The sequence below is a fragment of the Anas platyrhynchos genome, chromosome 4 (genome assembly GCF_047663525.1).
Source record: "Anas platyrhynchos isolate ZD024472 breed Pekin duck chromosome 4, IASCAAS_PekinDuck_T2T, whole genome shotgun sequence".
NCBI lineage: Eukaryota > Metazoa > Chordata > Aves > Anseriformes > Anatidae > Anas > Anas platyrhynchos.
Window position 1 is genome coordinate 40,023,845 of NC_092590.1, and position 17,912 is coordinate 40,041,756.

A 17,912-nucleotide genomic window follows, 5' to 3' on the forward strand; every position below is an offset into this window, starting at 1 on the left:
GGAGGAAGTGGTGAGCATTTTAATGAAAAATCCATTAATTTTTCCAGTTGCTTTTACTCCCAACCTGGCAGGAACACTAGGTCCCAATGCTTTTTTTCCCTGTTATGTTGGTTTGCCAACATCTACAGAGGCTAGTTTTAAAGTTGAAGCAAAAACATCACGCTTGCGCTACTTTTCCTGGTGTTTCAGCCTCAGGTGGTTTTGCTTTAAGCTGTGAACACAAACCAGCTGCCTGCAGTGCTTCCCTTTTTCTGCATCTGTTTGTGTATCGTGCAAGGGAACGGAGATTAATTGTATTTTTCTTCCCCTCTAGATCTGACCATCTTGAATGGCTGTAACACCTGCAGGATATGGTGCGGTCAGGGATTTAGATGGATTAATATGTCCCTCTTAGCCTGTAACCAAATGCAGGAAGAAATCTCGTCCCAAAGCATCCTAGCTCTCTTTAGTTTGGCTGCTGCAATTCTGTTTCTAGACACCATTGGATTTCTACAGCTTCAGCTTGTAGGTGATACAAGCAGTATCAAGCAGTCCTCCTTACCTTCCTTCCCTGTGCACGGCACTTAGTTTTACTTCAATTTTGGGAGTGAGCAATTCATCACACCGAGCAAATTCTGCCCTAATCCACAGGTTTCATTGCATTAGCAGAAAGGTGAGGCTTTCATGGGGAAGTCCTGGAACAAAAGCAGTGCCTCTGGTTAGAGGGCTGATCGGCTGTCACTGAGCAGCCAGTCTTTGTTTCTAGTCTGCCCTCCTCTCTTAACCACCTAGCCATTTATTTTAATTGCCACCGCACCAGTTTGGCAGGCTGCTTACACCACCTCGGTGCTCTGTTGGGCTGGGCCACCAAAGCATCCCATCCCCGAGAAGCCTGCGCTGCGGGGATGTGGCTGCACGCGGGATCAGAAGTAGCTGCGGGTAGAGATGTTCTCACGAGAGCTCTGCTCTAGTGTCAAGCCAAGCCGCCGCTCCCCCAGCAAAACCACTTTCAAACCTTTGCAGCCTTTGCCTCATTTGACATTTAACCCAGCTTCGCTGAAAAGTTTGTAGGTTTTTTTTTTGCCAGGACCTACTATGATCAGGATTTAACCCTTGTTAGCTAGCACGGTGCTGAATGCTGTCCCTTGGGTTGCGTACTCCAAGCCTTGATATCTGATTTGTGTTGTGTTATCTGAGCGGATTGCAGTCGTGCTGGAGCACAGGGCCCGTTTTGGTATGTGGAAAAGTAGAGATGAGATTTATTTTCTTGCAGCTTCCTTCAGATTTCTAAAAAAATCTGTGGGAGGTGGTGGGAGATGAGAAGTCCTTGTTTTTAATTCATCCAAGGCTAAAATTAAATTGGTGTAGGGGATAATAGCCTCTAACAAAGCTGTCAGACCAGCAGGTAAGGGAGATACAAACAGCGATGGCAGAGGGGCTGCAGAAACCTGCAGGAAAAGCGCACCGCTGCGTGCCTGCTGGCACCACCACGCTCCCTCAGCAAAGGCAACGCTGGGGAGAGGAGTTTGGGGCAGAGCAGGCATTACGGCCTGGCATAAGTATGGCAGCACTGCGTTAGGGTCTGCCTTTTGGAGTGGCTTTCCTTCTCTTGCTGCTTCCCGACCGACAGCACCGTGGCTGCAGAGGCGCTGGGTATGTCCTTGGTGCTCCTCCTGTGCCTCTCTCCCGGCCCCCTCTCCATCCTTCCCCCCCTTCCCCGCTCCCAGCACTCCTCGTACTCCCCACTGCCCGCACCGAACATGTACAGATTTTACGGTTCACTGGAGAATAAGTGGCTGTCATTTCACAGACGGGCCAGGATGTAATTAGCCACAATGCATCCAAGTAATGGAACAGATGTCTCTTTGTAAACCCCGTTTGCTGTTGCACACTGTGTGTGTGTGACCTGCCGGCTGCTCGGGGCGATTCCTCCCAGCCCCCTCCTCCTCCTCCTCCTCTTCCTCCTCCCCTGCTCCATGCTGCTGCTGCTGCTGAGCCCCGGGCTGGCTGGCACGGAGCGCTCGTCTCTTTGCTGCTTGTTTTTCTCTCCTTCTCGTGCTCTCGTCTCTCCCGCTGCAAGGCCACTGATTATGTGACGGAGTGTTAGCAAGCAGAGCCTGCGTTTATCGATGGAGTCATTCAAAATAGAAAAGGTGATACCCCTCTTATGAGATAATTGGCAGTTTCAAGTTGCTCTTATTACCCGATGATAATACACCAGGAAAATCATAAATTACTGTTATGATGCCGGCCTCCTCCTCTCTCTCTCTTTTTTTTTTAAACCGAAAATAAAATAGCTGTGTTCTCCCTGAACCCTCAAATTAGTATTTACATTTTAGATAAGAGATGGGATATTGGACTGATTACAATGCGATAATGCACACAGGCTGACGGCAAAGCAGGCAGTCTCAGAAGGATGCCTGGCTGACTCGGCGAGGCTCTGCGATCCAAACACCCTCACGAAACTTAAAAGGGGCAAATCCTGGACCTCATTTCCAGGTTCTCATTTTCTAGCGCAAGCTCATCTGTGTAGGACGCTGGATAACTCTCTGGTCCGTGGCGTTTTTTCTCCTTCAGATTTCTGAGACACCTTTTCAGGCCATATTTATGCAGGTTTTCATTCCCTTAGCTCACCATGTCCGTGCAGCTCCTGACCCCCCTGTACCTTTCCAGCCAGCTCCCCGTGCCACGGGGGGGAACAAAGGGAACTCACAGCTCAGCCAGGCCACAGAGGAGCGAAACACCACCAGCAGGCACCGGCTTCCAGGGGGAGACACCTAATGACAGCACGAACAGGGAGAGCACTTAGATGTGCTTGTGTTCCTGGTGCCTCGGGTGCTTTCTTTGTACAGATACGTTTGTGTGTCGGGGTGCTCACGGTCAAATTGTTTATGCAACCCCCGTGTGTGTGTGTTTTGTGCTTGCGTGTATTTGTGGTTTATTCTCACAGATTTCCTGAAGAGGAAAGAAGGCAAGCCTCGTGCCCACCAGGGAGGACTTCCCCGAGCCACCCGTGGCCAGTTTGTTGTGTTTTTTTTCTTTTTGCTGCTCTAGTCCAATGCTGATCCCACCTGCGTGGATGGGAACGAGCATTAACCTACATTAGTGGGAAACAAAAGCCTGTCATTTGTAAGATTTTTTTTAAATTTGTTTTAAAAATGATCTTGTATGTTCCTTGGGCTTCGGTCAACGTTGTAGTCTGTGTGGTTGTTCTGTGATGAGGGTGATACGTGAACAGGATTTGGGACTGCTTTCATCTGGTCCCTGCCTTTCAGGAGACAAAACTTAGGGGTTTTAACTCTGCAACACAGTAAGATTTCAAAGCAGATGTGATGGATCGATCGAGCTTTGTCTTTGCCTTGTCTCAGAAGAAACAAGCCTGGTGCTGCAAAATGCAGGATGGGCTCATGTCAGGGGACAGGGGGAGTTTCTGTCAGGGTCTAAACGAAGGTGCTCTCTGCAGCCTGAACTGGAGGTGTCCTGCTGGTCCCTCGACAGCAGGCACTCACACAGCTGCAGGCACTGGTGACAGCGAGTTATCCCCAGTAAACCCTCTTTAAAGTACATCCAGTTGATTTGGTGAGAAGTCATATTTTGCAGTGTGAAGAATGGCTTTTACTCCCAAAGCCCTTTGCTGACCCAGGAGAAGGGCTGAGCTGACACCGTGAGAGCAGCTGACTCACAGCACCTCGCGTTCATGTTCCTCGATTTCGGATGAGCAGCAGGTTATCACCAACATGCACGAATGTCTTTAAACACGTTTAAAGCGTGCCTCTGAGTCTGACGGGTATGAGAACAGGGCTCCTTTTTCCTCCTCTTTTTTTTCTTTCCCACTTGCCTTGAAGTAACCATCTATATGGAGGCCAGTGACACGATGAAAGATGTTTGTGTGTTTCTACCTACAGCTGGAAATCACCTTTCTGGCTCCCCCCGAATGGCAGGACTCTACTGGAGCCTCCTCGTGCTTCCATGGCTTCTGCCGGGGCTGCTCTCATTTTGGGGCCGGAGCACGTGCAGCATCCCTCTGCCTGCGCCCAGAGGAGGACGAGGGGAGGGCCGCAGGACATGGTTATCCCCAGCCACCCGAGCAGGCATCGCCGGTGCTGCTAAATCCTGCCCGCTAAGGAGCCGGGGCTTTTTAATATGCAAGTGCTCAGTCAAAGAAAGTAAACAGACATCTCCTTCTGCAGGGAATTACTAGACAAACGTCTCCCTCCCCTCAGCCTCCTTCCTTCCTCCTCCCTTCCATTTAAGCGTAGGAAATTCTGCTTGCTTTATTTGATAAAGAGGAGGAGGGGAAGGGCCATGTACTGAATCATGGTTAAGCTGCTGTCTTCTACCCCAAGACCTTTCAGTCTGGATGTGCTTCATTAGTTTGATAAGCAGACACCAAAAAGGGGGAGGGGTGCGGGGCTTGCGCGAGGGGATCTGCCTAGGGGCTGCCCGGAGGTTTAAGACGATGAACTGCTAATGATGTTGAAGCCCTACCTTTTGGGGACCTGGGCTCCTGCAGGAGAAGCGGGCCCGCTGCACTAATTGTGCCGCGCTCGGGAGCGTGATGGAAGGGGACTCACCAGGCAGCGCCGAGGGACGAAGGCAGGCTGGGCTCTTCCCCTGAGCAGCCCCTCGCCGCTCCTCCCCCAGCCCTCCGCGCTTCCCTGCGGCAGGATATCTGGCATGAAGTCATCCCAAATACCAGGAGATAGCGTTAGGAGACGAGATGAATTCGCCGGGTCATTTATTGGAACAGCCTCACAAACTACACACAGATTTTAATGACCGCCATCCGCACTGGCAGTGCACGCGTTTTGGTGGACGGCTACTGGGAGCACCAGCCCTGCTCGTGGGGGGTTCCTGCTTGGGGACCTTGCTGCCTTCTGTGCTGGTGGGACTGCAAACCCCTTCTGCTCCTGTTCGCCGTGCCCTCTTGTCATTGCTGTTGACTCATCAGGCTGAAGTGTCTGAGCTTAATTGAAGCAGTAACAATGCAATCAACATTTCTCGCTATTTTTATCTGCCTCTCCCCCTCCCCGCTGTTTTTTTCGGCTGCCTGACGCGCTATTTCTGGGGCTGAGAGCTTGGCAGCCATGCCAAGCCTCGCACGGGGGGGACTGACCTGCGGGGGGAACAAAGCCCACCCAGGGCAGCCGGGGCTCTCGGCGATGCTGGGCTCCCCGCATGGCACTCCTCATCCTCGCCGTGCTCCCCGTGTGGCACCGGCAAGCAGCCCCACCACAGGGCTGTGCGGGTGTGCCGAATTGGCATATCATTAGCTTAACCCCCTTCCTGGAACAGGCAGTGGCCAGCTCCCAGGCGATAAATGTGGCCAGGGACGGGGAGGAGCAGCTGGGCTTGGTGAAATCTTCACCAGGCTGGTGGCGAAGGCACTGCCTTGGTCCTTGGGCACTCACCCTTGGTGCCAGGAGGGGGGCACGGGGCAGCCGAATGCTTTTCCTGAGGCTGTGCTAAGGAAGGATCCGCAGCAGTCAACTTCTGCTGGTTTCCGACACTGGTTTTGTTTCCCTCTTCTCCCTGTAAGCACCCAGAACATCCTGGCTGTGTCACTTCTTTACACGCCATTACCCTGCCACACGGGGCCCTCCGTGCCAGCTCGGAGCCACACTCGGGGCCTGCCGTGGTGCAGGGATGGAGGCTCAGCACTGGGGGAGGCAAAGCTGCGGCCTGGGTGGCTGCAGCCGAGTGCCATGAAGCGCTGCTCGGAGCTGCCGGGAGCGGGGGGCGCTCTCAGATGTCGGCTCCTTAAAAATGGCCTCGCTTGAAACGTGCACGGGGAGAGGGAAATGGTTTTATTTTCTCTTGCAGGAGGGGCTGCTGCCCTCTGCTCGCTGTGGCGTCCCCCCCTCGTTCCGGGCGGCGCCCCGAAGGAAAGGTCTTTAAAAACAAAACAAAAGGCAGCTGTCAGTTTAATCCGGGCTCCCTGATAAAATTCCAGCAGAGTCCCTTTTTTTTTTTTTTTTCCCCGAGATGAAATAAGAACCCTGGCAGGCCCTCTCGACTGGCCACATAAATCATCCATGGTAATTGCTGGGAGAAAGACGAGCGCCTCGTGGGCGCGGGGAGGGGGAGAAACCCGCTCCCACCCCAGCCAGCACCCGCACCCCGCTGCCGGGGGGACCTGGCCCCTGCCCGGGGAGCTACCTGGGGCCAGATAAATAACAGGGCTTCCTGCTGCCCTCCCTTTCTTGTCGGTCCCGCTTTTATCATCCTGGAGGGTGCTCACAGCTGGCAGAAGCCTCTCCCCCGGTTTGCCTGTTACTTGCTCTACAGGCACCCCCTCCCCAAAAGGTGGGGTGAGCACAGCAGAACTGGGAACAGCGAGGAGCTGACCAGCTCTGCATGAGCACCACGTGCCGTTTCGCAGCTCCGGCAGTCAGTTTGCTGTGCCATCTATTCTCCCAACTCCCTTTATTTTTCCCTTTCTGTTCTTACCACTACTGAAAAGCATATTAAACTACATTTCCTGCTGTTTAAAATGAAAACAGGGTCTAAAAGCGCCTTGCCTGTGAGAGGAGGATGCTAAAAATCATAAAACAGAATTAAAGTGCCTGCGCCCTGTGGCACAGGGCCTGCAGTTCCCCTGGGGGCTGGCACTACAGGGGTTAGTGCAGCAATGTGCACACGTTGGGTGTAATGCACAGCCTCGTGTGATCGGGGGCGTTTTGGGAGTGCCAGGGGTAATTCCCCTTCTGGTGAGGAGTTGCTCTTTGTGCAACTTCACCCTTTCCTTTTTGACTTCAGGAAGCCCTTACTGCACCTGGAGGCTTGGCTGAGGTGTCACAGCTCAGCCAGAGCAGCCGGATTTGGGGGAAGACCCCTGCTTGCTGGCAGAGGGCAGGACGCGTGCCCTGCTCTCTGACACGAACTCTGCTCATGTACGAGCTGCTGTGAGGAGGCCGCAGCCCCTTTCTGCCAGTTGGCTGTGTGCTCTAAGCCGAAAGAGGTGAAACCTTACAGTCAACACATCCACCCTGCTGAGGTGGACGTGTTGGGAGGACACCCAGGACAGCCACTGTCCCCAGGAGGAGGCAGAAACGTGGGCACCAAGATGATGGAGAGGCTCGGAGCTCACTGCCTTTTGTGGCTGCAGGGCGGTGAGCAGCCATCCCGTGCAGGCTGCCCCATTTTGCCTTAAAACCTTTCGCTCCCCGGAGGCTTTTTTCCACCTCCCTGGGAAAGACATTTGCCTCCAGTCACTTCTTCCAGGCAGATCCCATCACCGTTAAGAGGCCTGTTACCAGTCAGCTGTTGACAGCAGGGGCTTTTTGCAGGTGGGGCTTGTCTGTGAAACACATTTGTTTCCACTTAGCCATCTGAAACATCTACCTTGGGTGAAACAGGCAGGGATGCTTCCTGCTCCTGAGCCCTAGAGGTAAAGACTTGCAAGGGCTGCTGGCATCCCGTAGGGGTAACCACCCCTAGTGTAATGATATTAAGGCAAGCAAGCTAATGCTCTAGGCAGAAGCTGGAAGCCACCCCCAGAGCACAGGGTGGGATTTCTGATAGCAAATGCTGGCACCTTCTGGCCCTGCAGAGAGCCTGTACAGGTAAGGCCCAGTTGTGGGGGCTCCCTGATTTTTCCTGGGCAGCACAGAAGGAGGAACAGAGAGGAAGCATTACCAAAGGTAACATTATGTGTGTGAGGGGTCAGGCAGAGGCGTTGTACTGGCATTAACCCAAGCCCCAGTCTGCTTTTTAACCTCTGCTGTGCGAAATGCATAATCCAGGGTTATCTTTTAGTTAAATGTAAGCAGTTGCAAAGTTTCCAGCTGTGAGCGCAGCGTGCCCCGTGGCTGCGGTGCCTGGATGTTGGCAGATGTGTGCGTTACCAGCTGCCACTCGGGGAGCAGGATTGATGGGCTCAAATAGGAGCACAGAGCTGTGTCTGAAGGGTCGTGGGGGCTCCTCACAGCATCTCTTTGGGTCAGGCTGTCAGTTCTGCCTTGTGAGCACGTCTGGAAGGTGGTGGTACAGGTGTGTGTAGATGCAACGTGGCAGAATTGCAGTTTGGTTTTTTATTATTATTTTGCAGTTACATTAGAATAAAGTTTAAGGCTTGTTTCAATCCATTACGTAAGGTCATCTACATGTATAAGCTACAGATCCGAGAGCAGCTCGGTTAGTTCAGGATGATATACTGGCACTTCTGGCCCCTCCTCTGAGGCTGTGTGAGGTATTAAAGCAGAAAGCTTCAGAATCTAAATGGTGTTTCAGCACAATATATTTCACTCTATTTTCCCTGGAATGCCTTTTTAATGACAGTACAGAAATCTCTGCGAGGTGTACTTCCACCCCTATCTCCGTACTCCGGTCTCCTGCATTTGTACTCACGAGGTGCATCCACTTTGTTCTCCCTCGCTTAGATCAAGCAGATTTTATTTCAGCACATCTCTGGCTACACTGTGCCTTACACCTGAATAATCATGAACTGAATTCCCAATTAGCCTGCCTTGTGCAACTAAAACCCTGTTGATTTCAACAGTGTAGTCTGGTTTAAAATACACAGTGAAACCGCTCTCCAAGTACATCCCAGGGGGACCTTGTAATCTTATTAGATGCACCTGCTGCCATTTTATTTTAACCTCTCAGTTTTTCCCTGCAGTGTAATGAATTCAATATCCCTCTGCCACGGAGAGCCATCCCGAATGAGCTTTGCTGTCATTGTTAGGAGGAGCAGCCCCACTCACAGCGCCTCCCTCCTGCTCCAGCAGCCCCTCGGTGGACCCCAGGCAGGTGGGTGCCCCACGAGCATCCCCCAGCATGGGCAGGGGGTGCCAAAACTGCCCTTTGTGGGGCCAGGCAGCTGACACGGAACTGGGCAACCCTCGCAGGCTGCAGGAGCTTGGCTCTAAATCTTCTCCCGTGGCTGTTAGGTCAGTAATGAAGCAGGACACAGAGCGCTGCTGCAGCTTCTGGGATGTCAGGCCTCTCGGCTGCTGGCTGCACAGCTGGTACTCCTAATCAGCTGGGCAGGCACCGTGCAAGTGTCAATTTTAATAAACAGGCTTTCATTTCAAATGGGATGTGTGTTTTACACGTGGCCAGGGGGCTTCTGAGCTGGTGAGCTCCCCTGTCGCGGCCCCTCACTGCCCACCCGTGGGTGAGCTACTGGAGGTGGGGGGCCCGTAGGGACCAACCTGGGTGGGAGCCAACATCCCATCCTGCATAAAGCCCCCGGGGGGAACAGGACTGCAGACCTCTCACCAGGAGGTTCTCCAAGCTTTCAGCTCAGGGACTTCGTGAACTACCTGCCTTTAATTAGAGACATTCAATTAGCAGTGGGTTGGTTTGGGTTGTACCCAGCTCCAAGACAGGATCGGGAAGGGTCAGGACTGTAGGGCAGCTGCTTTGGGAATAAGCAGGGGGCCTGTGGCCTGGCTGGGATCCTGCCAGGAGCCTGGCTCCTGTGGTCCTGCCACCCCTGCCAGCTGGGTGTGTTGTCTGTTGAAGGTGGGAGGATTAAAGGCAGAAGAGGAATAACGCTGATCTTGACATGCTTCAGTCGCTGCTGCGGAGTTACGGGCGCGAATCCATTCCCAGGAAGCCACCAGTCGGATCTGTAAAAGGGCAGGAGATGAAGTATTCCCAGCAAGAGCAAGTAAATCACACTGGGAAGGAGACAGGAGGAGAGGGAAGGCCCCCTGAGCCCCGTGCAGATGCTGCCTGCTCTGTGCCGGGGCTGGCAGCGATGCGGGGACCAAGGCGATGCTCGTGGCACCGCCTGTGGGGCAGCAGCGTGCTGCCCTGTGTGTGCCTTCGTGTGTGTAGGGTTTTGTGTTGGCCCCATGTTACTGGGCTTCTGTGAAGCCGAGGGTCGCTGCTCGGACGCGCTTTTCCCCCTAGCAATCCCTCATTGTCGGGGCTTCGATATTTTCTGGAAACGTGCAACGTGTGCCTGGCCATTTCCCTCTGTTGAGGGGAATCGATGTGTGGGTTGTAATATGTATTAATTCCCCGGGGGGACATTGAACTGTTTCCTCTGCCCAGGTGGAAAGGGATAAACACAGCCACTGACATGCTGTTTAGTCTGAAAATAGCCCGCTGAATGCATAATGAAGAGCCTCCCGAGGAGTTACTCTGCATGTTAAAATGGTGTTCAGCAGCCTGTGCTGTCACACAACATAATTTGAAGATGAATGTGCATCCAATCAGCCTGCCGGTGGCTGACTGTCACCGTCTGGCCATGAGCACTACCTGCCCGTTCGGCGGCAGCTCCATGAAGCACGGAGTTCGTCGGTCCCCAAATTACGCCTCATGCGCGAGCAAGACAAACGAGGAGCTCCGTGCTCAGCACCCGCTTCATCCTCAGTGGCCGCTCGGCTTTCACCAGCGAGGACAAAGGAAAATGAGCATTTTTCTGCAGCAGGGGGGAAGCACACCCCCAAATTTAAGCCTGACAGCCCAGGTTTCTTGGGGCAGGCGCTGCATCCTCCCGTGCGGGCGGTCCCCGCCTGCGCCGCGGTGGAAATTGTCAGCCTTGATCCTGTAAAGCGTGAGCCGGCGCCTGAGCAAAACGGCTCACGCCGGAGTCAATTGACAAGTGGCTTCTGCTGTTTAATTCACAGCCCGGCAACAACACTTGCATGAATGATATGTAGACACCACTTTTGTCTGTGAGCGTTTGACAGCAATTAGGGCTTCACTCCAGGGGCAGGCCATCACGCTAACGCTGGAGTGCTGCAGGAGGAGGTGAGGGTAAAGAAATTAGCCATCTGTCTGGTGGAGGCTGTATCCTCCAGGAGGCAGTTAGATGTCAACAACAGGCGAAATGTTTCCATTCGCATTGTCCTGCACTCCAGCCTCGCACAATGGCATGAAAGGCGCACACAAACCCCATTCACAGCCAGCCGCACAGCGGGCTGCCGCCAGCCACCCTGACAAACGCTCCCCAGGCATTGTAGGCAGCGGCAGCTGAGAGCCTGCTCCCCCTGTGCCACTTGCAAAGGTGCCTGGCAGTGCTGGATGTCCCGTGGTGGAAGGCCAGGAGGGAGGCACGTAGGTGTTTAGCCCTGGAAAGCGGGGACTGACTGCTAAATGAGGACGCGAGCTGGCTTTTAGACACCTCTGCTCCACCTGCTGTGTGGCGTCTGTGGGCTGAGTTTGGATGAGCCTGGTTCTTCCTGGTAGGAAGATGTGGCCAGTGGTGGAGAAAATATCCTTTATTTTATAAAATATTGTAAATATTATATGTTATATGTATTTAATATTATATTTATATATACTGTATATATATACATATCTATATCTCTATATATAGAGATACATATCTATATATTATATAAATATAGTATTATAAATCTATTATATATGAATACAATATGATATTATCTTTATATATAAATATTTTTTATTTTAAATATAAGAGCAGCTCCACTGCTGTCTCAAAATGAATCAGCTTTTGCCAGGAAGCTCTGGAGGCTGCCTTCCAGAAGCGCTCAGCACGTGCTGGTTGGTTTGCGTTGGGGTACTTGGGCTGGGTGTGTGTACGGTGATCTGCCAAGTGAAACGGGGAGCCACCAGCAAAGCCTCTCGCTCTGGTCTGACAGCTGCCTTCAGGAGAGCGTCACTGGACAAAAATTGGTGTTGAGTGTTGCTGGAATGAGTACATAGGTCTTTCTTCTCTAGAAAATGGTGTCTCGTCTGGAAAAACATGGAACGTTTTTGCTGAACATAGGAAGATGTCTGACAGGTTCAGTTTTATAAGTGCTTTTCTCCCCAAGTATTTGGCAAATCTGTTATTTTTTCCCTCAAAAGAAGAACCTGTTGTGATGACTGCTATGCAGTCGAAATGGTGATTTTTCTGGGGAAAATGAACTTTTTACCCAGTCCCAGTATTTAAGTGACAACTCTGTGTTAGGTCGTGCCCATCTGTGGAAGCACATTGTGAGGCTGCAGTTGAGAAGTAATGTCCCCATTTCCCCAGCCAACAAGACCACACGTGGCCTTTCCAGCACCACAAGTCACGTCCAGTCAGTGGCCAGAGGTGGTCAGAGCGAATTGCTCGTTTTCCCTCAAGAAGTGAGCTCGCAGCCTGGGGGCCGCTCCTTACCGCGGCTGTTTGGGAACAAAGCTCCGGCAGGCAGCCCTGAGCGTTGATCAGAGGGCTGTTCCTGTGTTGTGTACGGCAGTCACAGACGTGGTATTTCAGTTGCTGAAGAGCCCTGCTGAGCCCTTCTCTTGAAACTCACTTCTCAAGTCAAATTTGGAGAGGGGGCAAGCAGCAAGATGGCTGCTTCTCAGGATGGGGGCAGCCTCTGATAGCAGACAGATCCATCTTTCTCTCATGCTTTCCTTTGGTCTTTCAGCAACGTTTTCAGACCAAGTTACTATTTTATCCTGCCGTGCTTCTCCCTCGGAGCTGCAGGGTGCATGTCCACGTGGATGTTTGTTGCGGTGTGAGGGGTGGCCAGCCAGAGCACTCCACAGCGCGACCTTCCTGGCATCCCATGGGACCAGCCAAGGAAAAGCCACTTGTCAGCAGGCTGGGGGAGCTGCAGGAGGAGTCGGACGGCATCGTCGTGTGCGTTCTTCCTTCAGGCACTGTTTTACTTGTGCTGCTCGGCCCTGCGACGTCAGGGGTGATAGAGAGAAGAATAATAAACTAAATCGGCGTCCGGGGGTGTTGGTATGCTGAATAACATTTATCTGAGGAGGAATTTATCATCCTTATCCCAGATGGGCTCGAAGGGCCTCAGATCTGCAGAAAAGCAAGAGCAGAGGTTGGTGGGGGCACCTTCTCCTTACCCGGTCGTTAGGATTTAATTATGTATTCCAGTAACAGTCAGTACCTAAAATAAGCAGAGGGCTGGCACGGCGAAATCCTCTGACCCTTTAGAGACCTCCGCATTCCTCAGCAGAAAGAAAGAAGGGAAACAAAAGATAAAGTGGACAACAACAGCAGCAAAACCCCTGGTAAAAAATGGGACAAGAAATTAGAAGAGAAGGAGAGGAATAGATATGACTTGTTTCCTTTTGTGCTGTGGATTGGTTTTGGATGTCTCCCTGCAGCTGCCACTATTGCTGCTGCTGCCACCGGTTATTTATTATTCATTATTTCAGCACAGCCAAGGAGCAGGAGTTGAAATGAACTCAGGAATGTGACATCTGATAACAGACGATTTTGAAGACTGCCCCCCAAAATAAAGTTACAAATCCACATTTCAAAGGATAGTGATAGAAGATCCCACCGCAGACGAAAATCAAATCAAACCAGTGGGTATGTGGATCTGTAAATAAATGCTGGTGCTCTTTTTCTTTTTTTTTTTCCATAACCAAGCTGGCTGCTGCACCTTCAGTAACCTCGGTGTGATCGCCGTGCTGCACAGGTCCATCCCCTGGCACACGTACTGGCTGCAAGGCCCCGACACCAAACCAGTGGCTGGGGACGTGCACAGACATGAGTAATGAGCGGGGCTTCTGTTTCAGAAAGGAAAGGTCAGAGGTGGCCCCATACTGTATGCAGGGTTTTGAGCTGTCCCATCCCTCCAGGCACCCCAAATTCTGAAATGGCTTCTTTTGGGAAACTAGAGAAAAACGTGTTGGTTGTTGGTGTAAAAGATTAACAAATGCTGAGCATCAAAAACCTACTGAAGTAATGTTCATGGTATTGAAATGACGAGTAGAGGTTTCCTGAGAGGCCTTTTTGGTGAGGGTGCAGATGTTTTGGTGATGGCACTGGTTGTATGTTACTGGGCCATTTGCCAACTTCTTTCTGGTTGAGATCTCTGGTGTCTAAAACGGACAAGTTTGTTGGCGTTTGTCCTGACTGGATCCTACAGGACAGGAGAGGTCTACAAGGAGAGGTCCACGCATGTGACCGCATGTTGCATCCCCGAAAAGAGCAGTTTCTGTAGCAGAGAAACAAACCTAAGAAAAAAGAAATGAAACCTTTCTCCTGGAGCTTGGTGCAAAGCCTCCCTGCTCTCCCGAGTGAGTCCTCAGAGTTTCCACAGAGCGTGCATGTGGTCGAGGGAAATGCTCGCCCTTTGCTGTGTGGCAGCAGGGTGGTTCCCTGTGCCCTTGGAAAGAGGCCTTTGCTGAAAACCAAACAGCAACAAAAACCTTCCCGTCAGTAAGCCAGAGCCCGCTTTTCTGAAAGCATACATGCACATCCATTGCTTTTGGCACGGTCTTTGTGCAGGCGTCCAAGAACAAATTTCGCCCTGAACACGGTGTAATGTATGTGGAAGAAGTACCAGTGCTTTGCACACGCGTGCCCTGTGGGTCTCAGCACGCCCCAAGCGTTACCCCCTCGTACAGGATCCAGCAGTGGGTTAGCAGCCACCAAAGGGGTGCGTGTATTTCCTGACTTCCAGCGCACCAGGTAACTACTTTAACATTGAAAAAAAAATAGATATATCTTAAGATAAGGTATTAAACAAACTGCAAATCCTATCTTTCATTTCTAAACATAGCTAAATACCATCAGAACTAAATATTTAGTTATGTTGGCAACACTAGAAACGAAGTTTTAATAGCTTTCTACATCAATTTACTTCATGTTTCTGGGTTTCCAGGCTTTGTTACTGAACATGGTGTGTCTCTGAACAGCACAGTCTCCCTTGCTGGCCCTAGCCATGTATAAGCACGGTGGTAATGTTGTCGCATCTCGGGATTTTATCTGCTGGTTTTTTGTCTGGAGACTTTGATTCCTGGAGCCAGGTGATGGGATGTCTCACCTCAGCTTTTGTATTTTTTTAAGCAAGTTTCTATAGTCGTGGATGTGAAGTTTTAGGTATCCAGAGAGGCATCTGGAGCCAAAACAGCTGCACGTGTGTTGTTAATGACCCCAAGCTGCACCAGGGGAGGTCGAGGTTGGACTTTAGGAAGAGCTTCTCCACAAAGAGGGTGGTGAGGCATTGGGAGGGGCTGCCTGGGGGAGTCCCCATCCCTAGTGGTGTGTAAGTGTGGACGTGGCACTAAGGGACGTGGTTTGGTGATGGGACCTGTGGCACGTGGTCCCCTGTTGTCAAATGGCACAGCAACTTAACCCCAGGTCAGGCTCCGCTCACTGCAGCTGTGCAAATGAAAGACCACAGGTAAAGCCTGCTGTGAAAAACACCCACCACGTTTTTCCTTTCTAACTACTTTTACTTCTTTCAGATGCAAAAGAAAGAGCTGACAGGGAATGCTTTCCCTTCCCGTAAATGATATTTCAATACCCGAAATAGCTGACGGTGTCCCTCTGTACCTCACATCCTGACACCGTGGAAGGCTTGAGCTTAACCCCGGTAGTTAAGCTGTAATTGTCTGAGCTGAGCCGGGGGGAAGCTGCTGAGAAGTGACACACGTCTTTTTTTTTTCTGAAATGTCACTCATCCAATTGGCTTTTAACAAGAAGGCTCTCCGGGCCCTCTCTAGGAGGACCTGTCTGCTAAGGGGCATATATCACAAACTTCTTGATCACCTCCTCTTCCAGGCCTTTCATTGTTGGTTAAGGAGCACTGATGTGCTCCCAGATCCCCTCGTCACAGCAATTCCTGCGTGTTGGGCTAAAAAGTCCTCCAGGGAGCAATCCTGTGCAGGCTGAGAGACGGGCTGGGTGATTGCCTCCATCTCTGCCTGCTGTGATTGTGCTGCTGGTGCTCTCTGCTGCACGTGACGCCCCTCCAAGCAGCGCCCTGGGAGAGCACTCCTGGCAGCAAAGCTCAAAACGCGGGGATTATCCGAGGAGAGCCTTTCTAGCTCGACGTGCATCATGGAACAGAAAGTGCAGGCACTTGAACCAAAGCAACAGTTTAACCTGAGCACCTGGCATGTGCTCCAGGGACCACAGCTCGAATCCCAGCATCTGCCAGCCAGGTCACGACTGGGCCCGGTGAGTTTTGGGAGCTGTCACCGTCCCAAAGAGCCGCCCCAGGAGAGGGCTCCTGGGCCAGGAGCATTCGCGCTCCTGGAGCAGTGCCTGCAGGCAGAGGGCTCCGCACGGGCTCGTGCTTCTTTCTCCAAGAGGTCTCATGGCACAGCTTCGATTCTGTAGGGGCTCACTGTTGGCAGCACCGTGCTGTACCCACGGCAAGCCTCAGCATCGGCCCTTAAATCTCCCGGTGGCACGGAGCCTTGCACAGGCGGCTGTAAGCAGGGGCTGAACGTGCGCCCGGTGCTGTGCAGCACTCAAATTACACCTGACAAAGAGGAAACAGATTGTCGGAGGGGGAGCGCGCAGCTGTCAGCTCCCGACAGCCGTGACAGATCCGCGGGGCTCTGCTGCTCGGGCTCACCGAGCTCTGGAGACAGGGACGGGCTCGTGTCAGGATGCAGGGAGCTGGAGCTGCCTGGGACACAGCAAATCCCTCCTTGCTGGCCGGGCGGCCTGCCTGCCTTCTCCAGCCTGGTCCTGGCTGTCCACCGAACCCTGTCCTTACAACTAGCCTTCTCCTGTGTGAGGTTAACACAAACAATTCCTGCATACTTCGTAAGACTCATCCCACCCGTCTACTCCCTCTGGCTGAGTTAACGACCTGTCTGGAGGCAAAGAAACTCGCCTGTTCTTGTGGGATGGGTCAGCTGCAGGCAGCGTGGCATCAGCCCCTTTTAGCTTGCAAGAAAACAGGTTAATCTTATTTAGATTAACAGAGTTGCTTTTTTTGGTATCAGCAGCCTGCAGGACTCCAAGGGCCGCGGCACTTCCTTCAGCAGCTATTGACAGAACACTTTGTATCCTGAGGAGCTGGCCCGAGAGGGGCTGCTTGTTTACATTTCCTCCTTTTTGATTTTGCTGCATGAACACACCCGGCTGTCCTGCCACTGAGCAGAGGGAGGTGTGCTCCAGGTCGCTCGCGTTGCTTGGACCGCGCAAAGCCTTCCCCAAGCCGAGATGAAATGCAACCTGCCAGCCAGCCCTTACTCGAGAGAAAATGATAAGGTGGAGAAAGAAAGCACTTATGAACAGAGAGTGAGAGCTGGCTTTACATCCTGTCCCTTCTTTATCTCTGCAGAGAAGGGTCTGCAAATGAGGACCTTCCTGGGCATGGGAAGGGGCTGGATCGCTTCGGGACTATCCCAGCAGGAGAAGAGCCGCCTCTGCTGCTCTTCTGAGCCCAGCGGGTGCACCCTGCCTGCCGTGAGCCCGGCACAGAGGGCTGTTTAATTCGGCCTCCCCGCCCGTTTGAAAGCGGGCTGCCGAGCGCTCTGACCGCCGCGGCTCCGCTTTTACAGCTGGCCGTAAATTTCCGAGCGCGCGGCGATATCTTTAGCTTCGACTCCAGAGATTTCCTGTTGAGCTGCAAGATGCAGTCCTGCGAGCACACTGAGGCTAAATATACCCTCCCGGGCTGACACGCAGCCAAATAAACAAGGGCAGTGTCAACACGAGCTTTTTCCAGTGCTGAACGGGTCGAGTTATGCTCAGAGAGGTGGGGCCTCCCTCGATTAATTAGGCAACTCAGTTTGTTTTGGCATTTAAATGATCTTCGGATCTCTTTTTTTGCACTGGTGTTATTTGTGTTCTCCTAGAAAAGATGGTAAAACTGATGCTGCAGCCCTGAGCTTTAGCTACTGAGTCAATGATGGATGAAAGCTTTCATCATATAACTGTGGCTTCAGGAAAATGCGGTAGCTTGCCACCTGCACTAGCCAGCATGGCCACAGCCTTTAAGAAAGAAGAGGAAATTGATTCTGAAGCTGTCTGATATTGGTGAGGGAAAATAATGCAGAAAGCATGGAAAAGGGGGGGCACAACACTGGGTTGCTTTTGAGTAAAGCCTTGGGAACAGGAATGCCTTTGGTTCCTGGATCTTTAGAGGTGGTTTTATTATAATGTGGCTGTTAACAGTCTACATACTCCTCTTCCTTTTGCCTAAGATACAAGATGTATTTTTAGACCCTAAGAGATCATTTTGAGGGGAGGGGAAAAGTTAATTAGTCCTTCAGCTTGCATACCTTGCTTTTGCTGTTGTAAATCCTGGGTCATTTCC

The 17,912-nt window shown here is 52.0% G+C and overlaps 1 protein-coding gene and 1 long non-coding RNA gene across 10 annotated transcripts in view; one reads left to right on the top strand and one right to left on the bottom strand.

Annotated features, from left to right (window-relative positions):
• The window catches only part of MAML3 (mastermind like transcriptional coactivator 3), a 254,080-nt gene that overhangs the window by 214,618 nt on the left and 21,550 nt on the right, over positions 1–17,912 (top strand). The gene's annotated exons all lie outside the window — the stretch shown is intronic.
• LOC113843567 (uncharacterized) lies at positions 4,701–5,254 on the bottom strand. Its single transcript, XR_011808674.1, has 2 exons — positions 5,096–5,254; positions 4,701–4,945 (listed from the first exon to the last, which is right to left on the bottom strand). It is a non-coding gene; the product is annotated as an uncharacterized lncRNA (long non-coding RNA).